This window comes from Serinus canaria, chromosome 7 (assembly GCF_022539315.1).
Source record: "Serinus canaria isolate serCan28SL12 chromosome 7, serCan2020, whole genome shotgun sequence".
NCBI classification, from domain to species: domain Eukaryota; kingdom Metazoa; phylum Chordata; class Aves; order Passeriformes; family Fringillidae; genus Serinus; species Serinus canaria.
In genome coordinates this window covers 10,578,458-10,601,462 of record NC_066321.1, presented here as the reverse complement: position 1 = coordinate 10,601,462, position 23,005 = coordinate 10,578,458, and the positions used below count along the sequence as shown (strand labels likewise).

At 43.0% G+C, this 23,005-nt stretch overlaps 1 protein-coding gene across 1 annotated transcript in view; it reads right to left on the bottom strand.

Moving 5' to 3' along the window:
- The window catches only part of SEMA5B (semaphorin 5B), a 266,007-nt gene extending 245,699 nt beyond the window's left edge, over nucleotides 1-20,308 (bottom strand). Inside the window, exon 1 of the mRNA XM_050976873.1 lies at nucleotides 20,245-20,308. The gene's annotated coding sequence lies outside the window, so the exon portion shown is untranslated. The remainder of the gene's footprint in view (nucleotides 1-20,244) is intronic.
- Between the last annotated feature and the right edge of the window lie 2,697 nt (nucleotides 20,309-23,005).

The following is a 23,005-nucleotide window of genomic DNA, read 5'->3' as shown; positions in this document are numbered from 1 at the left end:
TGTACCCGTGTATCTCTCACACACACACACACACACACACACACACACACACACGCCCAGACACAGTTTGTAACAGCAATCTGTACTAAAAATGCACAAGCCCCCATTCAGAAGCTGTCCTGACTTATCAGCCAAAATCACTTTCCTAGGGCAATGAAAGAAACAGGTGTTCACATATCAAAAAAGGGAGTGAGTGGCTTTCCACAGCACAGACTCATGTTGTTCCAAGCCTGCAGTGCCACATTTCAAAGGAATCCAAAGGAACAGATTTACGCAGGGCCCACAAGACGCACAAGCTGTTTTAACAAAGGACAGGCTGGAGTTTGAGCTGAGCATTAAGTGGTGGCACTGGAAGATGTATATCTCCATAGTGAAACTTGTAGTATTAAGCTGCAATTTGTAAGAATGAAGCTTACTGATCACTCACATAAAGTATGGTAGCCATCTACAAATACTGGAAAAGTGTAAAAATCTTGAAAGAGTTAGCTGGGGGGATGGGCAAAAAATTAAGAAAAGTTTAGGCTGGTTGTTAGAGTTCACTACTGGTCCATGATATGCCTTCCCCAGGGAAGCAACAGGTGCTTAGTTATTTAAAGCCAGCAGGAAAGAATGCATTGTAGGGAACAATTCCACAGTAGTAATAGATAAAGTGGATACGCTGTCAGGCTTCCCCAATTCTAGTTAGTTTATGATTTACTAATAATTCTTCTTTGGGTTAAAAGATTCAGACCCCACTATTCTTACTGGTCTCCATAAATGCATGTTACCCAACAGACAGAGAGTAAAAGTTCTCCCTGCACAATGTGTTGTACTGTCACCTTACAATTACTGAAATATCATGCAGTGAAGCCTTTTCACCACAGAGATTTTACTCTGTGGTGAAAAGATCACCAGATGATGGTGATGATCACTTTAACTTGGCCTCCTTGTACTTTGCAAAACAACAGAGCAGTTGCACCTTGTCTGTCTGAGTCTGAGTGTGCCTGGAAGTTATGCCTGGATGAAGAAAACAGGTTGTGATTAAGATCTGCTGAGATACCTGGAGCAGTTCCGGGCTCTGGCTACAGACACTGTCTGCATTCCTAGCAGCTGTAATGCACTTTCAGCTCAGGCTCCAAACTTCAATACACTTTGCAGCAGCCCTAGCCTAGGCGGACTAAGAGCCCAGGCACATCTCACAAAGCTCCTGGAAGATGACATGAAGCAAACAAAAGACAAAGTGAGCAGCTTTATGTAGAGACAGGAAAAAAGTGTGCTAAGAGCTAGAAGTGCTGGAGAAGCCAGTTATTTCAGCAAGCAGCAAGGAGAGACATTTGGAAAGGAAGTTTCCCATCTGTGAAAAACAAAGAAACTTGTTGTCACTCTAGAATTAAAAGCCTGTGTGGGTTAGCAGAGATGAAGGAAACAATGTCAGGGGAAAGAAATAAAAGGAGGAGGTTTTGCAATGATTCAACTATCAGTCATGAATTGCCATGTTCAAAGGGTAAGTCTGGGATTCAGAAGAGAAGCCAAGCATGGGAAGGAAAGGAGCAGAGATTGAATATGGACATCTTTTATTCTCCCTAGTTTTCTGATACTTATTCTGCATGAAAGGACAGAGCTAGTGGTTTAGAGATTCTCTAAAAATCCTATTTTTCTTATCTATCACACATACCTAGAGAGACAAATTGTTGTTCAGAATGAGCTGGGATCTACAAGAAATACAAGGATACAGAACTGAAAAAGAACACATGAGAAACCAAGTTTTACTCCCTGCTCATGTATGATGGTGGTTAAAAGCATAAAATTAAAATGCCTGTGGTAACACATTCCTGGCTTAGCCAGGCCGAGGTGAGGCCTCCCGACTAGGAAGAGCTGCAGGGCACACAAAAGCACCAGATGTTTGCCTGCTGAATGACTAATCGTGCCCTCACCCTTAGTAAAGTGTTCGAGTGGCATGAAGAGACACATTATTGGCTTCATAACCAGCTAACGTTAACATTCAGGAGGAAATGTCATTAAAAGTCTGTACTTCAGCCCAAGGTTGGAGTAGCTGAAAACTCCTCAGTCCCTTACCACCCAACCTGCCCCCAGACAGATGGGGAGGCTTTCTGGTGAAACACAAACAGCTGTGTTCACTGGATTAGGTACAGTTCTGAGGATGAAAGCAGAGGACAACATCCAAGCACTGCAGTCTGCAAGGACTGGGAAGAGGGAGGGAAGGGCCTTGCCCTGTTGGAAGGGCAGCAATCCTGTCAGCAGCAGCCCAGCCTGCAGCAGACGGGAGCTTGCCTATTTCAGACAATACAGATGGGAATTGGGAAAGGAACAGAGGTTACAGGGCAAACAGCATGAGAAAGGTTGGAGCTCAGCCCATTTCCATCTAAAAGAGCCACATAATTTAAAGAGCCTGTAAGAGAGGCAATTCAACCAAAGTTTGCTCTCGCTCTTGAGGGGTTTTCTGACAGAAAAACGACAGAGACCAGCCCTGCTGCATTCACCAGAACAGATCCACAACCTCTAAGGAGAGGCTAACACAGAACACTTCCATGCATCAGGAAATCTAGGCTGAGAAATACTATCCTCAAACCCCTGACCAAAGAGGGCAGCCAGAGCCAAAAGGCTCTTTCTGAGAAGCAGTGACTGTGATTACTCTTCTCAAACTGTTTTCAGCAAACAGCAACACCCTAGAACTCCTTCTCTCTCTAGCAGATATAAAACCCCTAACAGAAGAGGATAAGCAAAGGGAGCTGCTGCTACATGAGTTCGTCCTGATGGGAACAGGATGCCAACCAAGCATGCTTTAGATTTTTAACTAAAACTACCTGTCAGACTGCCAAAGGTATTAAATAACAAATCTGCTTATTTTCAACCATGACCACAGTTCAGTGCAGCCAAGTGAAAACAGTCCCTCGCAGGTGGACAGCATATAAAGTGCTACACCCAGGCCCTGGAGAGGACACCCTGCCCTTAACAATGTGTATTCCAGCTGTACTGCACAGATGTACAGTCCCTGTTCCAATTTAAAGAATACTGACTTTGGTAGACTCACTAGTTTAAAGGTAAAATATGCTATTGGCTGCAACTTCAATTGTACAACATTGATCTATTCTACCTTCTATTAAAATACAATCTTGGTAGCCATCCATGTCGGATGCAGTAATGAAAACCAACCTGCTTCTACAGACCACAAGCCATTCGAAATGAGAGGAACTGTTAACTAGGCATGCATGAAGGAGTGAAATGAAAAAACTCTGAAACAGTAAAGACATGCACAGTCCTCAAGAACGCTTGGTTGAGATTAGAAGACAAGTATCTTCAGAAGACAGCCTAACCTGAAGACAGTGGAAGGAATTTTAAGACACGTTCTTCCTTTTATGTCAGCGGTCTTTGCATCAGGCCCGCAGCTGGAAGTTCATAGCCAATCCATAGGTTTTAAATTCAGAAGGAACAAATACGGTAACTTCTTGAGTAACTTTTAAAGGGGTAGTCTATAAAGAAAACTTGCTGTCATCATTTCAGAACATGTCAGAGCTGGTGCCAACTAATCAAGCTGATGGAAACTTCAGTGGCTGTTGGACGTACATTTGGAGAAGAGAGAATGGGGAGCATCTTCATTTGCAGCCCATTTCAAAGTGAAGTTATCTAGGGAATCAGAGGAACATGGAATATGGACAAGAGAGCTTTGGCAACTCCTTAGTAATCTCTTAGTCCTGAAAGGAAGCTCAACGATTAAAACTAGTGTGCGAGTCCTAATGCACCGGAGAGGTCTGGCTTTCAGTTTGAATGCTGAGGTTTGGAGGCTCATGGCCAACAGCAGCCACAGAGTCAGCAGCTTGTTTCCAGTTCGTGAACTCTATATGCAAGCTGGATTTCCACTTCAGGAAGAGGTGAAGGGAAATAATTCAAGTTACCATGCCTTTAGGGTCTATGTTCTTTTCTTTTCTTTTTTTTTTTTCACCCAGGCTGGCACATGTCACTAGGAGCAAAGCCAACACTAGACACTCAATGTGTCAAAGTGACTCACCGCTGATCACTGCTTGTTACTGGGAGCACAGATGTGGAGGAATCTAAGAACTGGAAATGCAAACTTCTTGGATCAAAGGAAGTAAGGGTAGCTAATACCAGCTGTTCTGCAAAAAAACTTGGGGAATTAAGTTAAAGAGTTAGCAGCAGCTAACTGCTGGGAATCTACTTTTTCTGAAAGCACTGCTCCGGCAGGGTGGGTTTCAGAGATAATGCTGCCAGTTTGAAGTAAAACATCTTGTTTTTAATAGCACATATCTGTCCTTTCTGCTGTTTTGATGTAAGAAAGGGTCATTTCAAATGAAAATCACCAAATGGGAGTTGTTCTTCAGACTGCTTCAGACTGCATATAACTAATATACAGGGATTAGAAAAAAATTAAAATACATAGCACTTCTTCTAAAGCAATATTTTAATAATTCTTACAACTCTAGAAAATGCTGTTTATCTTCTTTATTTTTTTCTTAAGCATTATTACTTCAACAGAGAAACCTGATACTGACTTCCCAGTGTTTGCCCAAGGCACTGAGTGAGCTGCTGGTAGAGAAGAGCTTAGAAGTTAAAACTCACCAACTGCCAGGTTTGTATATAAGCAATCACAGCACATATCTCTCAGCCAATTCATGTCCCTTTCTAACTGTTACCACAGACCAAAGCAGCTGACATTTATGCAGAATTACTTGAATGCAACCAATATTAATACTTGCAACTCTATAGCTGGCCCAGACTAAGTGTTCCCAGAGCTTTACAAATCCCAGATACCAAAGCCTTACAACATCCCTGTGAAATACTGTTTGCTTTGTAGGGGGACTAAGTAATGAATGATGGAGTGTGCATGGGACAAGTTCATATTCACAGTGTAAGCATGTGACAGGACTTGATGCTTGCCATGAAGTCCAGGTCATTCCCAGGTGTTTCAAGTGCTCTCTTGTGACACCATGCAGATGGTCTGTATGCCTCATAAGAGGAGCAGGGTTTGGCTACAAAGAGCCAACCCCTGATATGAATGCAAGCAGGTAACTGTTGGTCAGTGGGCTGGGTGGTGATCAGTCAGAGTTGAGTACAGAATCTTTTGAATATCTTTATAAAGAGCTGTGTAGACCAATAATCTCACTCTGCTGCACGAAACCTTGACATTGTGTCATCTCACCATCCCCACGTACGGCAACATTCTCTGAGTCTTCAGCCAATGTTCAGCTCAAGAGTCCATTTTGCCCTTCCTTCAGTTCAGTTTTCAGCCAGAAATGTTCTCCATAAGAGGCACAGAGAAGATGTAAGGCTGTGTGTTCTCAGACAATCTCATTAAGGACAGACATCCACATACAGAAATTTTGTAGGGTGAAAGGACCAGTCACAAGAGACTATTGTTTTGTTCTCTAAACAAATTTTGGGGCTGTGTGCAGTGTAACGTACATACCATTTAACCTTTTAACACTGTTAGTTGTAGGTGCCAATAAACTCAACAAGGGAACATTTGAAATCAGTCTCACCTAACTGTAAAATCGATGCTACCTGTCACAGCACAGTAAAATGCTCCAGCTCCAGCTGTACTGTATGGTTGCACCCCCCACTGCACAAAAACACACACAATGCTCTCTATGATGCTGCAGTCCTGTTAAAACAATTTTCATTAAATGCCTCAAAGAGCTAAAGAGATTGCTATCTGAAAACACAGAGAAAGCATTTAAACCACAAGGTGCTTGGATTTCAGATGGATTCCACTGCTATTTGAGTTAGAGTCAGGCAGAGGTTCCACATGAGTGCCACTGCACAAGTTGCTATCCACAGAGTAACTTCTCATCCCCAAAGAACTTTTGATCTCAAAAACCAAAACAGATTAAATGTACTCTAATACTCATTCACAGAAAGTTGAGGCAGAGAGCACTCATCAGACATCCTCCTGGAGCTGGTCTAAACTTCCTGTCCCAGCATCATCTGACCTCAGTGTCAATTAGAACTTCCTGAAAAAGGAAATTATTGCCCAATAATCCAGGATGTAAATCTCAATTGCAACTGGTAATTCCTATTAACTCCCCGAGTGGATACTGTATTGCACAGTCAGAGCATCTTCTTGTGGTTGAGAGGATTACACTAAGCACATAAAGGCACTTTTTAGTTACCATTCACCTCAGGAAGAAGATGCAATCCCTGCACAGGTAGGCACACCTGTGATAGCTGACAAGGCACAGGCTGTATTAGCACTACCAACATCCAGGAACTTACCTGGGCACTTGACACCTTTGCTGTCAAACTAGAGCCCTCAGGGACCATGAAAAAACAGCAAACTTTTGGAGCTAATGTGCACAGAGAAATAAAAATCCAAACCTAAAGATGCTAAAGAGGCTTTTGTTTAAGTGATGTATTTGTTCCTTCACAGTCCATCATCTGACCAGGTTCAGCTACTTCTAAAAGCTCCAGTGAGGAAAAAATAAACCAGCAACTGTCAGAAATCGGGACTTCTGTAAGAACAAGTGTGAGTGATTATGGTTTTATGAATTTAATCCATCAAAAGACAAGTAGGTGCCAAGAACTCTTCCCAATAACTTGGTACTATGCAGTATCTCATTGCCCTTCTCAGCTCTGATATTCCAAAGTCTCCCCCAAATGCCTACTCCATTCCCTGAAATCCTGAAGAAAAGCCAGGAAGAGGCTCAGCACATGTGACATGTTCCACTCTAACAGCAGAAAGGGTGGTTTGGTTGCTGACTCCACAATAAACCCTTCCTTTTCATTAAGGGTATATCCAAACAGTATTTTACTGGCAGACACGATCTTCTGCTCAGACTCAAGACAGTCATTTACAAGCCTTGTTCACCTGCATTCTTAATTGGGGATCTCATTTGACTATGGCCTCTTACCTCTCTTTCCCACATAAGAAACTCCAGTTTAGGAGAGGAAGTGCTTTAAACTCCGGCTAATTAACTCTGCAAGAGAAAGTCAGAGCACAAAATCTACCCTCCCCTATCAGAAACTCCCTACTCTGCAGCTAAGAAACATGAAGATGCTGATAACTCTTAACCCCTCCTCCCACAGGAAATATATTTCTCCCATAACTTCTGGGGAATTACTCCTATTCAGTCGCAACATACAAAAGTCTTGGGAGACAGCGACACCCACAAATACACACACCTTCCCAGAGGCAAGCACACAGGCTCTGAGGACAGGCACATGGCTTTGCTGTTGTACTATTCACATAGAACTTCCAACCTCCTAGATGAGTTGTGCAGGGAAGACAAGGATATGCATTTGGGACTAAATTGTTCTGTTCTGGCACAGCTTGTCCAGGAAACTGGGCACCTGTACTTCTCTCTCAGCTCTGACACTGACTGCACACCCCAGTCATAAGCCATTGAGGTGCCCTGCTGGAGAGACATGGTTCTGAGATCCCTAGTTGTCTCTAACTCTCCATGACTTCCATCTGCTTTGAGCTTTTAGGACCCCTGAGACCAGAAATGCATTACCAGACACCCAAAAATAGAGGCTGTACTTCATTAGCCTGTAGGAAAAGCCATGTCCTCTGCTGTTCTACACAACTTGCATACAACCATAAGCATTTTAGCACAGCTATCTCTATTAATACAACATGGGGATGTTGCAAATGGGCCCTAGTCTGTCTCTCCCTTTCCCTTTAGCCTTCCCAAAAATGGAAGTAAATAATATCCACAAAGCATGGCAAAGCACTTTATAATCCCCAAATGAAGGATTCTGTAGGTGTGAAGTATTCATAAGACATATTTATTTTCAAATTGCAAAAAAAGCTGGTTGCTGTGTTTCCTGGCAGTGTTTAGTATACCTCTCTGCTGTGCACATCTGAAGCACACATCAGGAAAAGAAATGCTGTGATAATCAACTCCAAATCCCACAATCTATTTGTTCTAGTAATTAAAGAAATATTTACTCAGGAAGCAGGTTTACACAGGACGAATAGCTTCTAAGAACAAATATTATTTAATTATGTGTAAGTGCAAGAAGCATGCTACATATTAAGGAGATTAATTTATGCTCATTAACAATACAGACAAAATTGGTGCTTGGCTATTAATTTTCTATGTTGGAGAAAAGAAATGGTAAGGAAGTGTTTACAGAGTCGCCTGCTTTAGAAGCCTATTTGAGTGTGATCTGCACTTTTTCAGAAAGAACCAGAATAAGTCCTCTGCATAAGATAACTTCATTTATTCACCACATTTGATAAATAAATTGTATTCTGAACTGTCAGAATTGTTCATTTAATGACTCTGAGGATAAAAAACTTTTATTTTTTAACACTTACCATAAGTATTCATAATATATTCTTCAACAGCATTCAGCCTTGCTTTATAGGAAAAAAAAAAAATTCCCAGAATGTACAGGGACTATTTCAAGGCCCCTGTTTAATATAAAGAATCCATCATATTTCTGCTGTCAAACAAGAAAAAATGTTTGTGGCTGCAGGACTGTCTTTCACTGCTGCCCTCTACGAGTTTAGACTAGAGACTTGACTTCTCTTTGTCTCATCTTCTTCCCTGATAAAAAATCAATTTGTTCACTTAAGACTCATAAAGGACAATGCAATGAGTGTGTTATATTACAGCTGGATAAGGCACAAAATAACAATGATGACTGTTTTTGTAAATTCTTCTTCCTGTCCTCTGCATGTGCTACTAAATATAGTGGAGCAAGACAGTTCTAATTGGTTCTTGTCTTTGTTCTTACAGCTGCCTTTCATTTTCTGCACAAGCTTCCTCTCTTTTCAACATCCTTGAAAACCAAGAAGTATTTTCTGGCACCCCACCACAGTTCAATGTGCTGTTACCACCTGGTTTTATCCCAACCAGAAAGATGGCTTTTCACATTTGCTTTGGTGTTTGCTAGTAAGCAGAAGACTTCAATTCTCAAAGACAGAGACTTTAGCCTATAAGTAAAATTTTTAGCAGTCTTGATGAAATGGAATATCACTAACCGTGTGTGAAAATTCAGAAATTAATACATTTTAAGAGCATTTCCAGTTCCTAACATGGTTTAGTTCAGCTGAGCATATGTTTAGCTAAATGGTGGAGGTTTGGTTGATGCTGTTTGAGCTGGAGGAATGGACTGGACAATGTGCTACAGTCAGTTCTATGAAAGTCTGGCCACCAATATATTAAATTAGTGTCTGACTTTATCAGATGCAGCTCAGTATTTCATTATAATCTTTAAATCTTAGCCTTTAAAAATACCAAACAGAAATTTAGAAGGATATGGGAGAAAGGAAACACAACCTTTGAACTCCACTGTGAAATGGAGGGGCCAGCAAAATAAAAAGAGCTTTGTAGTACTTTGGAAATTATGAGCAGACCATTTCTATCAAATAAATGCTGTTGTAGCTGAAACAACCCAGATTGCAGACACATTTGTAGATTTCTGTTTTACAGAGAAGCTGAAGGTTTTGGTGAAAGATCTTCCTACATCAATCTGCTTTGAAGTGCTTCCTACAATCATGATAATCTGTTCCAGAAACTGGCCATAATAGAAAACACTATTTCAATGCAGTCTACAAAGCACAGTTTTAAAAAAGCTTTCAGTTACACCTTAATTGTAAATATGCTACCAAGCCACTCACTTTTTCACCAGGGAGAGTTGGCTGTGGTAAGCACACATTTCCTGATCTCCTGCCTTCTAATCATGTCTATCAAGTCTTTGTGACTGACAGACATGTAAGATCTGCTATTCAAAACAAATGAGACACCTAAATTATACCACTGCGTTTTAGAGAGGCACTGTCAGGCTGAAAATGTGGGGCCATCTCCTGCAGCTCTGACTCAGGTAGTATGGCAATTTCAAAACCAAATATTCATTGGATAAGAACTGCAGAATGTGAACTTTATGGAGTTTTTTAAGATGAAAAATCAAATTTTAACTTACAAAAATTGAACTCTTCCTACTGGTGTCACTGGCTGTAGGGTCAGGCTCTTGTCTCTTCAACAAATACCTTACATATTTAGAAGTACATGTATCAGATTATTTCCAATTCTTTAAACTACTAATTTAAACCCCTGTTTCTATCAGGTAGGAGTCTGCCATGGAAAGAATCCCGCTGGCTCAAGGCTGCTGTGATAACTTCACTGAAGCACTTCAGTAGTTCATTTGGTCTATTTGTGAAGAAAAGTCTTACTCATCTCAAGTTAACTCTTCAGAAGTTTGTTTTTTTTCTTTCCTCAGTTGAATCAGTTTGGGAAAGGAAAAAAAAAAGCAAGCCTCATTATTTTACTTCTGCTTTTAATCAATTACTTCTGCGTCTTATGCTCAAACATGTGGAAGCCTAAAATTCAGCAGAAATAGAGATCATGTTGTTTCATGTTTTTGTTTTAATTAAAACTAAAAATGCTTCTCTTGGTGCTGGGTTTGCAACAGCATAATGTGGCAGACCTCATTTTGGAGAGTGCCTCCAGACCAATATCATCCCTATGCAATCTGGTTCCATAGGTACAAACTTGCCTTTGATTTTTTGGGCTTGTATTACAGTCCTCAGCCAAGCACAACTGCAGCTCTTCACTGAGGCTGCACTCATCTATCTGTGAGTAGAATTGGGCTCTTGAACTTTTCATGGACGTCCAAGCCCTCCGAGAGCTTTGTAAATGGATAGCCGAGTGGGCTGCCAGAAAACAAAGGGTTTTCATTAAATGATAACATCTTTCCAAACTAAAAACAGAAATTGTAGTACTTATGGGAAGATTCTAGTCCTTTCTAACCGTATCACCGGTATCACCGTTAAGGTTAGTGCGAGCCAACCTGATACTACTATACCTTTTGCAAATAATTGAACCGTTTGCCTTGTGTTAGCAATCAAAAACATAGGCCAATAAACCCTCATCCACAGGTCATTTTACTGAAATTAGTAACACACTGAATTTGTACAGATTGCAAAAGTGAGTTTGATTTTGCAGGCTCAGATCTTACACTTGCAAGAATAGAATGTCTTCCTCACCAGAAATTCTGCCTGAACTCTGCCCTCTGTTAGTTTAAAGTGTCTCTTTTCACCTTGCCTGCATTGCAGTGCTCCTGAATGAGAGTCTGGTTATGCCCAGGCAAAGTGCAGACAGATGTTTTGACATTTCCCTGCAGAGTTCCCCTGATACAACACTGCTCTGATTTACAAGCAGTGCTGCTGCTGCAATCCCCACCCAGCTCCAAGTCATCCTCCTCTGCCAGTAAAAACCTGCTGTTGCCTTTAACCATTGCAGCCACTCCAGCTCTTCACCAGGCATGTAATACACCACGCCCCTCACGCCAAGAGATTCCTACACCACTATCCTTTTCTTCTTCATTCCAACTTTGCACTCCTTATCTCCTGCTGTCTATCTGCTCAGTTCTGCTCTACAACCTCTGCTGTTTCAGTTCTCCCAAACCTTTGTAGCTGTCACTTCTATGGTCTTCTTTGGCCAGTAGCATCCTTAGAAAGTTCAGAGAAGAGCCATCAAGCAATAAGGATTGAAAAAACATTGGAAAATCCAGCATCATACTGAAATATCACAAAAAATTTAGAGATTACTTGACTACAGATCAAAGTACTTCCACAGCAAGAAAATGTGATGCTCTCCTCTTTGGATAAGAGGAGGGCCAAGAACCAATAGCAGGGCTAAGAACCTAGCAACTAAGGGGCTGCATAATCACAAGAGTTGCTAAATTTTAAACATTTAACCAAGAATTGCAGGATATTGTCTCCCTTCATAAATATTTAAATCAAAATTGGATGTCTGTTTAGAACAATTTACCAGCTTGAACATGAATTGGCTTGGGGAAGTTCTGTGCCTTCAGGGAAGACAGAAAAAAATTATTGGAAGCACCTTTCCGGAGTCCATCACTGTGGGAGGAGGGACTAGATTGGGAAGAACCCCAGGAATCAAAAGTAAAATGGTAAAAACTAAAGGGTAAAATACAAAAAACCCTGCTATATGTACTCTCACAGGTCAATGAACTCATTTTGAATAAAGACCAAATGACCAAAGACTGCTTGCCCAAAGCACATCACCCTCAAATCTGTCCATGAGTTTTCAATGCAAAATTAAATTTAGACTTGTCAGCCTTGATGTGCTTTGTTTTGATGAAACCAAAAATGAAATATAGCACAGTAATCTTATCCAGTCATCTTAACTAATTCAGCATTTTGGATGCCTTAGTGTATGAACTTTGCAGAGAAATTTTTGGCAAAAAAGGATGGCATTGTAACTTCAGTCTTCTTAAAATTAACTCACACCAGCTATTCTCAGTAGTACCATCATTATCTGTGAAACTGTGCTCAAATGAAGAATCGATAAATAAATATGAAGAAGAAATTCAGGGAGAAAATGAAGTGCTATTAGCATTCCAGGAGTATAATAAACTCATAATTCTCTGAGGCAAAACAGTGAAGCCTGGATTTGCAAAGCTACCATAGACAAGGAAGTGTGCAAAACTCATTCCAAATATAAGCTGGTTTAATATTTCAAAGACTCATTAGAGGGAGCACATAGCGTTAGCAAAATCATGGTTTGTATTACTGATGTACAGTCCTCGACAAATACAGAATGTATCTAGTAAATTACTCTCTTGGGAGCAATTTCTGTTGGTTAAGGGGGGGAAATGTTAAATTTTAAAGATGTTAATCACTTGTTTTTGTTTTATTTCAACCTGTATAGATGCATGTCTGGTATGCATATGAAAATGCAAAATACAGGAATAATCCGTAGCTCATCTGGAAAATGCTGGGACTGATAGTGCACATGCAAGCAGGGTACTTATTTTCTTGAACCACAGTCACATTAACTTACACTGAACTGTTTAGTTGTGTAAAGGATTTGTACAATAAAGTTCCATACTGGCAATGTTGAGCATGCAGGTAAATGCATAGTCTTGTAAGGCATGAGTTTAGGGCTTTGAGGCAGGAAGGCAACGAGATGAAATATTTCATTCATAGGATTTAACTACACTTATAGAATTAAGTAATTGAATAACTGTTTTCAGGGCTTGTAACCTTGCCTCTGCCACTAACACACTTTCTGACCTTGAGCAAGTTGCATAAGCCCAGCTTTTCACAGACTTCAAAGTTTAATTTGTACAGATTTCAGTCGCTGGCTATCCTACCTGGTGCCCATCTGCATCATTATTCATGATACCTTTAACAGATGAGCACAAAATTCTCCAGGCCACAGTCCTTTTATGCCTCACTTTCTGTCTCTGATGATTATTACTTCTGACTGCTGAGCATGGATGTTAAAATGGAAATAAGGTTAAGTTGTACTATTATATCACTTGATTATCCTCACAAAGCAAGAACTGTGAAATTTTTCATATTATGTGTTACCTCACCTCATCCTTTTTCAGTATTAGAACAGCACACCATTACAGTGCACATTCCTATTTTGCTCATGTTGAGCACGTATGTATCTTTATCCTACCACAAGCCACTAATGATATTCTTCCCCCTGTTGCCTTTTATTTTAAGTAGGTGGTTACAAGCTGCAATTACAACTAAAAGCTAAGCTCTTTTGGACTGGAGGAGCACATTGGATGCAGGCAGAAACTGAGTCTCATCTTGGTGTTTCTAATGAAAATGTCCTTCAAATGTGGAATGGATCCCAAAAAGGTCGGAGAGTGAAATATTAAGTGTTTTACAAATATAGATTGCCCTGTCCAAACCATGTGAAAATCTCCTCCTGGCAGACAACCTTCAATCAGGAAAGGAGAGCAGAGAAAGGAACATGAGGCAGGACAGGGGATCTGTAATCACTCTAACAAACTTCAGAGACCTAGCCGAGTTTTCCTTCCATGTGTTTTATATATATATATATATATATATACAGGCCACAAAAGCATCTCCTTCTGCATTCTTGAATTTACTATATTATCCTGTCAAACTGTGTCAAACTGAGTTATCCAGAGAGAACTTCCTACCCTTTCCTTTCTTGCCTTATTTTTCTCTCCTATCTTTGATGTGCTGTAAATCAGCACCAGAGGAGAAAATAAGCAACCTTTAGCTGAAACAGCAGGCTAAACAACTTCCACGTGGCCAAGCAACACAGCAAAGCAATTAAACCTGCCCAACAGGCCATCTGTAGTCAAACTTCTCTTCCCTTAAGAGCCAAAGTATTCCCAGATTTAGTTCCTAATCTTACCTCCGAGTTGGGCAGATGGTTCCACAGCACCCACTCAAAACCCCTTTGAAGTTACTATGAATCCACACATCTGGGTAAACTCATTGTCCCTGAATCTGCTGCAAGAATGAGGATGTGGCCAAAGTCTCGTGGAAGTTTGTTTTCTGCACTTTCAGAAAACAGGCAGGATCTGCTTCTTTCCCACAAAACTAGTCATAACTGTCACAGCCATATTTTGGAACCACCAATTTGATCTTGACAATTTCATACCACATAAGAAATTTTCATTCTGTTATCCTTTCAAATAAATTTGAAGCTATTTTTTTCATTTTCACTCTACATCAGTAACCTGCACAGGGTTTGCACAAGGTTTGCACTTGAAATGAAAACTACTGCTTTTAAAATGACAAACACTGAACACAGGACATTTGTTACCACTAAAAAAAAAACAAACCACTCTCTGTCTGTGGAGAAGCATAATTCATTCACTGATACATGCACCCACATTTTCTCCAGGGAGTTTCACAAATTCACATGCACTCCCAGCACTAAATTTTGCATTTCAATCTAGGCATTAGCTATAAAAGATGTGTAAAATCTTATGTAGTCAGACAGAAGCTGTTCCCTATTGGCTACATAATAAGCACCTTAGGTGGCTCCAGGGTATAAAATTATTCCAAAAGGGGTGTGGAAAAAATTACACTGCATAAATTGATTCCAGATCCACCTGTTCCAGGTGCCAGCAAACATATTTTGATAAAGCCATCTGGTTGTCTTAAAAGCTAACAGTTTTTGAAGACTATGGCACAAACAATCTGCAAAATACACAAACTTCCAAAGCTACAAACTCCTAAACTGCAAATGGCTTAGAGATCATCTGTGCAGGACTTAGCTGGGCTGCTCTGCAGGACTGCAGGTGGCATCTCTGCTTAACATCTAAGACTACCTAGCATGAAGGTACATCCCCCATAGCACAGAGGGTTCAAGGCTACTGGAGGATCCATTCTGCATTACCAGAAACTCACATGATATTCCCAATTATGGAATGGGTTTGCCTCATGGGTATAAAGTTATGATGAAGCTTTTGAGTGCAGCACAATATTTGGCAGAAATAAAACTTACGACTGAGGTTCTTCTCTGCAGGTGGCTATGTCCCAGCTGTTCACGTGTTGCTGCATCATGGATAAAGTAAAACCTTTGAAACTGGCAATCTGCAATTTATTTAACTTGCAGCAACAGCCTAATAGGGAGTATGTTATCTATACTAACAAGCCCATAAGCATTTCGCCTGCTCAACAAAGCCACGGGGGTCAGACACTGCTGCAGTTTGTGTTTATCAGGGTCTGGTTGTGCCGGGTGCTGTTTCCCGGAGACGCGTTAACAACAATGAGGAACATGCAGCACCTTGTAAGATCAAGCTCCTTCACAGCAGCTTCTGGGAAGAAAATATTCTGTGCTTTCTCCACAAATAACCCCTCTCTGAACACCAATGAAATTACACATATGATTTATAAACTCTACAGGTGTTCACAATTGATTTGGGGATTATAACTAGTAATCAGCATGTTTACTTATTTTCTGATTTACAGCTCACTAAAAAGTAAATAAAGTCACACCAATTCTTAACGAGCACAGTGCTTTGGTACATGTTCAATTATAAGCACATGAATAGCCCTGCCACCAATTCAGAGTCATACTTTGTAACTTGGTAACATCCTTCACATGCAAATTACCTCCCTGAGTTATTACATTTAGAAACAAAACAAACCCACTTGGTTTGTAGATACATTTTTGATAACAGTAATACTTCTGGACTATTGCTACTGATAAACTCATTTTCAGAAAATCACCTTGAGTGATTTTTTATGGACCTTAAAAAATTGTGCTTTATATGAGTTCTGAAGCAGAGGTAACTTTGGGAGTCGCGGAGCTGTAGTCAAGGAGACCCTGCGTGCTGAAAGTCACAGTTGTGCAGTCAGAGCTCTGCTGCACTTTACTCACATGGTTTGAGCCTGGGGTAAGAAATAACGGCTGTCATGCAGTAAATTTTCTTTTGGACAACAATGAGAACAGTGGGGAAATAAATACTGAGGTTAACTGTGCTTGAAGAATAATCTCCAGCAAGCAAAGCACTGTCCACACATTTGCAGGCTCAAAGAGCAGTCTAAGTCTCACACTCAGCTCCCACTGAAACTAATGAAAATTGCCACCATGGACAGAGATGGGATGACTCCTGATACTGGAAACACAGGACAAGCCAGCAGTCTAAAAGCAAGAGAAACAATCCCTACAATAAAACCAACACAGTGCCTTCAGTGAGTTCATTTTTGTTTCCTTAAGTAACAGAACAATAACAAAGAGCTGTTGACTTGATCCTCAGAAGCAACAACACTCGGACACAGCCCATTTCAAGGCACAGCAGGGGTAGTGCAATACGCCATGGTTTGTCTCCTGGACTAAATCACAAGGATCCTACTCAAAATTGTAGCAGTTCACCTTCACAGTATTCAGTCTGTAGAAGCTAAGTCCATCACTTAAGATTGACTTTGTGATTTCACTGTGATTTGGTACTTACACAGCTGCTACACAATGAACACTGATGAATTTTACTCCTAGAGAACCATTCTGAATTGTCTTCACCACTCTCTCCAGGTAATTAAATTTCCCTTTTTCAGCTTTATACCAGAAATGATCTTGTGGGCATGATCTGCAGCAAGGCAAATCCAGCTGAAGACTTCACACTGGCACCTAAACTCTCAGCACTACCCCAGGAGAGGAACATCTTCACATTACAGCGACTGATTCCCACTCCTCAGCACGTCCACTCTCTTGGGGCCAGTCTGCCCCTGCTGCTGCAGTTCTTGTCATGAAGGCAGTAAGCAGCACTTAGGAGACCTGGCAAAGCTGGAGTTCAGTGTGTGGCTTTCCAATGACAGACCCTCAGTAAAATTGCCCATGGCTCCCAGTAAAAATGAACTAAGAAATGCTAATCTAATAATGCAGCCATGTAGATAAATGAAAGATGAAAAGGCTTTTAAATGCATTCTAAAACCAATATTTTATGAGATGGATCGATATATTTCTCTAGGCTGGAAACAAACAAGTTCTCAAAGTAAGTTAAATTTAGAGAAGAAATTGTTTCATTTTCTTACTATGGAAACATTGATGATAATTCCTTGTAGGCATTTGTACCAACAGCACTCCAAAGCTAGGGCTTCACCATGTTTTCCCTAAAAACAGTACAGTAAAAACAGGATAAGGTTGCTGCTGTCAGCCTACTAAGTGTGAACAAAACTGACTTTGCAATCCTTTGCAATCAGCATTGTCCTTAACTTCCAGTCGTTCACCAGCATATGGAAGTGATGCAAACACAAAGTAAAACAGTTACAGCTTTGATCTCGCATCTTTTAGACAATCAATTAACCTCTCCGATGTCTTTACAAGGAATCACCTGAGTATGGGCTACCGGAAAACACCCTAAAGTCCCAGATCCCAATTGATCGAGCATGCACCAGACAGCGTTCGAGGCAGGGAGGCGGCAGCGGCAGATCGCTCCCTGGCACTGTTGGATACTGCCCCCTTTTGCCGAACAGCAAGGCAACAGCCCCGTCTGCACACTGAAACTTTGCCCGGCATCTATTTGTTTTCGGGAAGATATATTCATGCAGATGGTCTTATTTAACCCTAGTATGTCTGTTAGCATGATTATTTGTCCTGACTAAAATAGAAATCTATTGTTCGAGCCATGTTTAATATCACAGAGTGCCTGCTCCCCAGGAACTTTCCCTCTTAGGGAGCCCTATCATGTGTCAGCCCAAGTCAGGCAGCACTTTTTCAACTGACTGCATGCAAGGTAAGAAGAAGAGTTTATAGTCTGGGGGGGTATGTTCCCCCAGGTCAGCTGTCGGCCTGGGGAATAAAGGGCAATCACAGAGGATGACCAAAGCCATTCTGTCTGGGAACTTTTTTAATCTTACTGCAAAGCAACTAAAATTCCACGGCACCACTTGTATCGAGCTTCTCTTGGGCTACCCACATTCCTGCTGAACCCATCCCCATGCAATTGTTTCCAGTCAATGTGAACTGATCAAGGCCAGTTTGCTAAAAGTCATTTTCTGTGCAGAACCTCATCCCCCGCATCTCTCTGTTCAAGCCTTTTGTCCTCTGGGGTTGTGCTTTTTCACTTGCTGGAGTTTGCACATTTTCTCCTCCCTGGTTGCCCCAGCTTTTTGCAGGAAGGGTGGGAGGTCACGGAGGGCAACCACTGCCAATTCCATCAGCCAAACAGGCTGGGGGGGATGAACAAAGCAAATATCTATATTCTGAAGGGTGGGATCTCTCTCTCCCCCATGACTTCAGGATTAGTGAGTTTCTGGCAGGGGAGGACAAAAACTTGGCCTTTTTAATGAAAGAAAAAAAAGATAGAGAGAAAAACAGAACAACGTGCCTAGACTTCACTGAAACTGCAAGAAGCATAACATAAAACACAGAGATTCTCCACTATTGCCTAGTGCCGAGGCCCAATCCAATCAGAAAAGTTTTAGAGCAAAAGGAGAAAAGATGAAAGATATGGATGATTCAAGTGTCTGTTTAAAAACTGAGTCTCTGTTAAAAATCTGGTTAAGTATCAGCAGGATTTTTCTTATCCACTGCCACTGCCACTTTGTCTGCAGTTATGACCATTTTTCTACCTTGAGTGCTTACAAATCAGATGTATCAACACAACAGTACTTTTCTGTATGAGTAGTTTGTTCAGCTACCCTCACTCCTCCTCCTTCACTCACCTGGGATCTCTAGTGATCTCAAGCAGCAGTAAGAATCAAAGCCCATTACAACTTCTAGTTTAGTTGGTTTCTATTTTGTCCCCAGTGCAGTCAGCCTGGGGTCTTAGCCTACCACTGAACCCATCAAGAAGCAAAGACATCAAACCTCTTGCAGCTCAGACTATATTTTAGGAAAATAAGTATTTTTTTGTAATGAGAGGGAGCACTTGCACAACAAAATAAGGAACTTTACTATGATGGTTCCTAACCGATATATCCATACATAAATAGTTTTAAGATAAAAGAAATGGGGAAAAAAAAAAAGTAAACTCCAACCAAAACCAGATAAATAAATTAGGGAAAAAAAACCCAAAAACCCAAACAAACAACAAAACAGGACCTGGCATCTACCATGTTTGGAGACCTTTTTTTAAGGACAGGAAATTATCAAAGAGTCTAAACTGAGCCAACAGAGGCCAGTGAACCTTTAGCACACAGATACTCCTCGATACTTAATGCTCCACCTAAAAGGCAATGAAGAGACAGGTTCAGGACCGACTTGGCAAGCACACCTTTTGTTTGTTTCCTCTGAGGCTTAACAGTAAGCGTGCTCCTGGGCAGTACCAGGAGCAGATGGTAGTGGTGGTAAATACAGCTCTCCAACTTTGGTGTGGATATCTGAGCTGGATCTACAAAGGTTGTCTCTGGAAATCCTACCCCCCCATGTACTCCCCGTAAGTTTCTAACAATGCACGGATCTAAGGAGCAGCACAAGGCTCTGTGCTTCCCTCTCCCTCTCCCCTCCGCTTTTGATCTCCATCTGGACGTGAGCTGAAATTTAATGGGCCACCCCTACCACAAAGACAAATTACCATCTGAAAAACAAAAATCATTGATATCCCTTCGTCTAGGCTATCCTGCTTGCCACCACTGCACCCCTTCGCTCCCGCCACAGCCTCCCTCAGCCGGTTTAGGAAGAACTGGGAAGGTGGCGGAGAGAGGACGAAAAAAACCACCTCCGCTGCCACCTCCGAACTAGCGCGCTCTCCAGCGCTGCCGGACTGCGAGCACAGTGACAAAAAATAAGCCCCTTAGGCTCCCCGGCGGGCAAGGGGACGGCGCGCCGAGCGCTGGGCACAAACACACCCCCACGTCCCGCAGGTTGCCCCCGGCCCCCATCACCGTGCGCTGCGCCGGGGGCGACGGAGACGCGGAGCAGCCTGGGGGTTCCCACCTCCCCGGATCCCCTTCCCAGCGCCGCCCGCTTCCCTCCGACCCCGCCAAGTTGGGAAGTTTGCGCGCCCCCGGCCCGTCCCGCCGCCCGCCCCCCGGGCCGCCGCCGTGCTGCGCTTACGGGGTGGCCGCCGGGCTCCCGGTGCGGGGCTCACCGGCACATCGCGCTCCGGCTGCCGCAGCAGCGAGGGCAACCGCGGCGCGGCTGGGCTCGGCTCGGCGCGGCTGGGCTCGGCTCGGCGCGGCTGGGCACGGCTCGGATCGGGGCGATCAGGGGAGCGGAGGCTCTGCCCAGCCCGGCGCTCAGGGAGTGCCGCCTCGGGCCATGCGAGCGGCGGCGAGCAGCGTCCCCGCGGTGCGGCCGGAGTTGGGACCGAAGTCCTCCCGGGCGCTCCGCTGTCTCTTCCAAGCGGCTCCTATCAGCACGGCTTCAACTCTTTCCATCGGAGACCGAGGGGAGGAGGAGAAGGAGGCGGAGGCGGAGGAGGTAGGGAAGGAGGAGGGAGCTAGGGGCTGGCAGCCCCAACTCGCACTGATGTCAACTAATATATTCAAAGTTCAACAGGGCATTTCTCTAGCAAGCGAATCGCCCTCGCCGCCCTTCCCGCTGGTCGCAGCCGGCCTCCCCGGGCCGGTGGGGGATCCCGCGGAGCACAGCGGCACTTCCCGGCCGGACCCTGCGGAGGGGGGCCGGCGGAGCTGGCCCGGAGAGGAGGGGGTCGGGGATGGGGGATGGCACACTTTTCAGGCGGGCAGGTTCAAGTGCCGCCGGTGTGGGGAGGGCTGAGGGTGGAGGTGAGAGGGAAAATAATCCACCGAGCGGCGGAGCGTTTAAATCCAGCCTCTTCCCTCCCCGCTGGAAGGGGCAGGGCCGGCTGCGTTGCTGTGGCTATGATGGGAGAGGGGCTCGGGCAAGCGGCTGCGCTGGGGCTCGGAGTGGCGCCGCGGGGCTCCGGGCTCCCTTGCAGCCCCCGCCTAGGCCAGGGCTTGCACCGAGCGCGGAGCGGAGCGCGGTCCCCTGCCCTGACTGAGCCCTTCACTCGGGCCCGGGGCTGTGGTCACGTCTCCCCGATGTCCCCTTGTTTGCCGGAGGCTAATGGGGTCGAGACAAACCCGGGGAGGGAAGCGGCAGCTTTCTCACGCCGAAGCGCAGACAGTGGCGAAAAATCCGCGATGAGGAGCGCGGCGCGGAGCGCACGGGAGAAGCAGCGCTGTCCCTCCGCGGCCCCACCGCTGCTCGGGGGCCGCCCGCGGGGAATCGCTGCGAGGCCGGGGGGGCTGCATCAAACGTGGTTTTGGGAAGGCTGATGTGCCGCGCTGTCCCCGCGGTGATGCACAGCGCCCGAACGCCGTTAGCGACAACCGCATAAAGCCATACGATGGACCCTGCTGATGGACAAGCAGCCCGGCAGTCAAAGGATAAAAACACATCTGGGCTGGGCTGGTGACATTTTAAAATCGCCAAATAAGAGCCTCAGTTATTTATCAGCTGAATCCCCAGATAGAACGGCCTGCACTTATGCCGTTGCATATGTATGTGTGCATACATAATGAGGCTGGGTTTTTTTCCTTCTGTAAACTGATCCTGTCATTCATGTTGACAGTATGTTATAGCTATATAAAAACAGTGTAATTGTATGATGGCTCATCAGTGCTGTGACAGCCAATTGTGGCAGCAGTGGGTGTGCTCCCAATTCTCATCTCTGAGAAGTAACTGCATAGATCTGCTGAGATGATGATTATACAACATGTAATTGTTTGCCTGTTCATAATTTCTGAGTTCTTCCTTAACCAAGGAACTATATCACTACATCTGCTCATGCAGTAATGTACTTTTTGATACCTTGAGTGAAGCAGTCAATATATTATTTATATGCATAACATTTTTTATCTGCTTTTCATTTTAAAACTCACTCTGGAAAGCATAGAGCAGGTGAAGAATACAAAACAATTGCAATTTACCTATGTATTCTGTTCAAAACTCTGGAAGAAGACTTGAGTCAGACATAGTTTGGAATGTGCTGAGCAAACTGCCCCATTCACAGTGGCATCACATTTGTGCCTCTTTTTTTCCCCATGTTTCCTAATACTGAAAAAAAACTGGCTGATTTTTTTTTTTTTTTTTTTTTGGTAATAGTATCTTCTTAGAATATTGTCCTAATTTACATGTTTGCATGTGAATAGCAAGGAAGTGTCCTTCCATTTCTTTAATATACAGGATGCAGGATGATATCTTTCAATTTAGTGAATTGAATTTTAAATAATGATGTGCATTATCCTGGGTGGACGGAGCAGAACACAGTGAAGGTTGTGCTCTGTGCTGGGACACTATTTGTCTTCTTTTTCAGTTTTACTGTAGAGTGAGTCACTTGGTTATCTAAGCCTCAGGATCACCTCATCAAATGCCACAACTTTGCATGCAATTTCCAGAAGACAGCTCAACCTTTCCTTATCCTAAGACTTTGAGATGTGGCACTGAGCATTGAACTTAAGGCCACATAAATGTCTGTCAACATTTAAAGATATAGTGGATAGAACTTTCTATTAAAGAAAAAGTTGTTTGTCCTAAAATCTTCTAGCATTTTCCTGCTATTTTGCTGTTTCCTCAACTAGGCTGGGATCAGTTCTGTTGGTAATGTGTGTGTATGCATTGCTCAAAGACTTACTAATAAAATGTGCACATAAATAAAAGGTTTGCAATGTTTCCATGGCCAGTCAGGTCCTGACACCTTAATGCCTTTACACCGTGTGGTATGTGGGAAATCACCGGCCAGACAGAGAAACTACTCAAATCCTTTTAGTAAAGGGCTTGTGACGCAAAGCGGTACAATTACAATTCTATGAAAAAGAGAGAAATGTCATGGGAAAAGTCAGGGTGTTGCATGTGAAGTGATCTGTATCAAACAATTTGTTTCC